Here is a 4,990-nt window from a genome sequence, read left to right as displayed (position 1 = left end):
CAGACACGCAAAGAATGTGAGTGTTTGAACTTGGTCATTTGTTTGTGGAAATGTAATAAGAAGGAAATCCACCTTTAGGTTAGTTATCAAAGTGATAAAATGTATGGACCAGATGGCTGGTTTCACCAAAGATCTTTACTCATAACAACAGATTTTGCAAAGAAAAGCGTCTGGACTTCTTTAAGTTGCTTGAAGACGTTTCACCTTTCATCCGAGAAGCTTCTTCAGTTCTAAGGTCAAATGGTGGAGAGTCCCAGATATAAACCTAGTGGGAGTAACCCCCCACAGAGGGACAAAAGGACCCCCTGATGATCCTCTAATCACCTGAGCCAAGGTGTGAAACTGGGTGTGGGTCCCAATCAGCCAGAGTTTCGGGTGTGTTCATTGTGAAACCAGGCCCCACCTTATCATGCGATTTCCTGAGGTCAGATGGCCCAGGATGTGAGTGGGCGTTAAGGCGTCTGGGAAGGGATCTCAAAACTGGATTATAGATGGTAGAGAGTTGGTGTCGTAAACCCCCGCCTCTGTTCAAAGATGGTCGCTCACAGTGGACATAGATGGCTTCTTTCACTCCTCTTTCAAACCATCTGTCCTCTCTGTCCAAAATGTGAACATTGGCATCCTCGAAAGAGTGTCCTTTATCCTTAAGATGCAGATGGACTGCTGAGTCTTGTCCTGTGGAGGTGGCTCTTCTATGTTGTGCCATGCGCTTGTGAAGTGGCTGTTTGGTCTCTCCAATGTAGAGGTCTGAGCATTCCTCGCTGCACTGTACAGCATACACCACATTGTTAAGTTTGTGTTATGGCGTTTTGTCTTTCGGGTGAACCAGTTTCTGTCTGAGCGTGTTGCTGGGTCTGAAATGCACTGGGATGTCATGCTTGGAGAAAACTCTCCTGAGTTTCTCTGATACGCCGGCTACATAGGGGATGACAATGTTGTTGCGTCTGTCCTTCTTATCCTCCCTCGCTGGTGTCTGGTCTTCTTTTCTGTGCCTCTTTGCTGACTTTAAGAACGCCCATTTAGGATAGCCGCACGTTTTGAGTGCTTACTTTACATGTGTGTGTTCCTTCTTTTTTCCTTCAGGCTTAGAGGGAACATGTTCTGCCCGGTGGTGTAGGGTCCTAATTACTCCAAGTTTGTGTTCCAGAGGGTGATGGGAGTCAAAGTGGAGGTACTGGTCCGTGTGTGTGGGCTTCTGGTAAACTTCGATGTTGAGTTTGCCGTTCTCTTCAATGTGCACGGCGCAGTCCAGGAAAGGCAAACAGTTGTCCTTTGTGTCTTCCCTGGTGAACTTGATGTTTTTATCCACAGCGTTAATGTGCGCAGTGAAGGATTCCACTTCTTGTGTCTTGATTTTGACCCAGGTGTCGTCCACATATCTGTACCAGTGGCTGGGTACTGTTCCTTTGAAAGAGCCAAGAGCCTTCCTTTCCACTTCTTCCGTGTAAAGGTTGGCTACAATAGAAAGACAAAACGCCAAAACACAAACTTAACAATGTGGTGTATGCTGTACAGTGCAGCGAGGAATGCTCAGACCTCTACATTGGAGAGACCAAACAGCCACTTCACAAGCGCATGGCACAACACAGAAGAGCCACCTCCACAGGACAAGACTCAGCAGTCCATCTGCATCTTAAGGACAAAGGACACTCTTTCGAGGATGCCAATGTTCACATTTTGGACAGAGAGGACAGATGGTTTGAAAGAGGAGTGAAAGAAGCCATCTATGTCCACTGTGAGCGACCATCTTTGAACAGAGGCGGGGGTTTACGACACCAACTCTCTGCCATCTATAATCCAGTTTTGAGATCCCTTCCCAGACGCCTTAACGCCCACTCACATCCTGGGCCATCTGACCTCAGGAATTCGCATGATAAGGTGGGGCCAGGTTTCACAATGAACACACCCGAAACTCTGGCTGATTGGGACCCACACCCAGTTTCACACCTTGGCTCAGGCGATTAGAGGATCATCAGGGGGTCCTTTTGTCCCTCTGTGGGGGGTTACTCCCACTAGGTTTATATCTGGGACTCTCCACCAGTTGACCTTAGAACTGAAGAAGCTTTTCGGATGAGAGGTGAAACGTCTTCAAGCAACTTAAAAAAGTCCAGACGCTTTTCTTTGCAAGCTCCTTTGACTACGATGACCTGGATGACTGAGAACCTTCACAGACAACAACAGATTTTAAATGTTGTTTTTACATAACAAAAGAAAGGGTATATTTTAAATTGTGCCAAGTAATTAAATTCTGTAAACTGTTTCTACAAATTACTAACTTTGATTAACACTAGTCATTTTATACAGACCCATAATGTTTCTGTTTCAATGTTTCTTACGCATACTCCATGTAGTTTCACTCACATATATGTATACTTGTATGCTTTTTATTTTATTTTGTTTATTTATTTGTTTTCCCCTTGTTGTGTATTGTTTTCTCTTCTTACCTTTGCACCTTTGTGGTCCACCTACCCAATTTCATTGTGCAAGAAACTGCACAATGACAATACAAAACTCTAAGTCCAAGTCTGATTTTAAGGAAATCTCTTGTTTGGTTAAGATTTGAAACCCAATAAGTCTACAGTACAAATAGTCTAACCTTTGTGGAACTATACACGGATGGGAAACCAGTGCCCAGTAGTTCAGAGAGCACGATGCCATAGTGCAAACTGGATCCAGGACAGAAAGCAGCACACAGACAGCATGCTAACATTAAGCTAGCAAAGAATCCAGAGTAAAGTTAGATCTGAGCAAATGCTGATCTCACCCCAGCAGCCAGACCCTGAACTTCAACAGCTAAAAAAAATGATGATCCTCTGTTTCTACCTGTTCAGGTTTCTACAATATAAGCACTGTGTTACAAAGACTGGTTTTCCTCTGCTTTGTGACCATACTTAGCTAATGAGAGGAAGATAATATGTATGTCCTCATTAGGATAGGGATTTGTGCTGGTGTGTGGGACTGTAACTGATAGGTTTATATTCTTAAATTATAATTGTGAGACAACATATTTAAGTTCATTTTACATAGAAACAGTGATGTAATGTACTGCATTACTGTAATAAAAATATTCTGTATAGTATGTGTAATACGTTACTCTTTTGAAAACCAAAAAAATGACCCCAAAAGTGATCTCAACAAAGAGGGGAAATACCTCCAACATGCAAAAGCATTTGACCACATAGCAGGCAGTCAGTCTGCAAAATAGTAATATTGTAATTCTGTTTAGCAATCATGAATACAACAGTGAGAACTGATAAGAGAATTGAATCGATAATGGAATCAGAATGGCTAAACTCTTATCGATTCCCAGCCCTAGTTCTTTAGTTGTGGAAAAAATCTTAAATTTTTGAAACAATGTAATGTTTATTTTTATAATGTTGAGTTTCAGGTTCTTGGGAGGCCGATAGTGTTCTGTTGTGTATTCTTCTATCTGTGTATGCTTTTACTGCATTACATGTTTGGGATCATTGCCATGCTGTAAAAGGAAACTTTTGTCAGGCGGGACGGACTCAGGCGTAGACTGAGGAATACAGTTACACAGTTCTTTATTAAGCAACACCAGGTGCTCTAGATACAGGTGGGGGGAAGGTGGGGGTTTCCAGGGATCCACTGGGTTAGTGGAAACGGGATCGCCACACTCACTAAGCTCCTCTCGCTGCTCGCGGGGAATTCCTTCCTCACACTCAGGGGATCCAAGGTTCATGATTCGGGACAGGTCCAGGAAATCTATTTACAAAGCTAGCACTAGGAGAACCAGAAGTTTGCAGAGCCGAGCTTTTACTAACATGAGTTACTCAATATTCCAGCGACGAGTAGCTCAGCGCTCCTGCCTTATGAAGAGGCCAGCAAACAAAGTGATGAATCACAGGTGGGTTATTAACTGCAGGTGTGTAGGTGAAGGCGAGAGCCCAACATGAGCTCCGCCCAGGCAGGGCGATAGTACCGCGCGCGAGAAAGCAAAAGCCAAACCAAAATATTTGTAGCCGCGGGGCTGACCGGGCAGGCGCAGGGACTGTGGCAGCTGTTTCAAATCACAGTCTTTCCAAAATCTGACTTTACTTTTCTGGATTAAGTAAAGTCCAACATCATTAATCCAACATCACTAGCTGAAATGCAGCGTCAAAGCACAACAGAGCCTCCTGTGTGTTTTACAGATGGCTGTAGACAATCACTGTTTAACCTCTCTTTTGACCTCCTACTTACTTATTGACAATAATGTTTAGCAAACATTACAAATTTGGTTGTTGTCTAATTTGGCATTCTTCTGCCTTTTATTCCCATTTCCCTTTGTTAAGAATGGCCTCCTGATAACCACCCATGAACTGTGACCATTTCTGATGAAGCTTTAACTATGAATGGATCAGCTGAAGAGCCAGAAACATCTCCCAAATTCTGTATTAGGCCCTTGCTGGATTTTCCTTTTTTCTTAAGGACATGACTTTTAGATCCTGTCCTTCTGTTGTACATTTTTCATACATTAAAATGGGAATAAATTAAAATAAATTAAAATAAAATGTTTTTACAACATATAATGTGGCTACATATACATTTTAAAAGGAGTTCTTAGCTAAGTTATATTTCTCATATTTCTTTATTTCTTATATTTTGTTTTGTTTTTTCTTTTTCTTGTATTTTGTACACTACAATTGCTTCCTTTAAAAATGTCCAGGCACAAGGACTAGACTGAAAATCACTGAATAAGGAGTCAGTGTCCAAGGAAAATCTTTAAAGACCTTCAGAAAGCCTGGAGAACTTTAAACATTTTTTTAAGGAGTATGGAAAAAATAACATATTTGGTCAGTCATGGGAAAGTTAGGATTAAGGTGCAAATTTATGTGTTGCAAATCATTTTTGTAGGTTGTCACCATTAGTTGTTTTTTTCATAATGTGGCTTAGAAAAATTTACTTTTAATCCCGTTAATAAACCTGGTAAAGTAGCCATATACTTAAAAACATCTATCAAACACAAAACACACTCATTCTCTTTGTG

The sequence above is a fragment of the Aulonocara stuartgranti genome (assembly GCF_965226115.1).
Source record: "Aulonocara stuartgranti genome assembly, chromosome: 7".
Lineage (NCBI taxonomy): Eukaryota > Metazoa > Chordata > Actinopteri > Cichliformes > Cichlidae > Aulonocara > Aulonocara stuartgranti.
The sequence above is the reverse complement of the archived record's forward strand: the minus strand, read 5'-3'. Positions refer to the sequence as shown.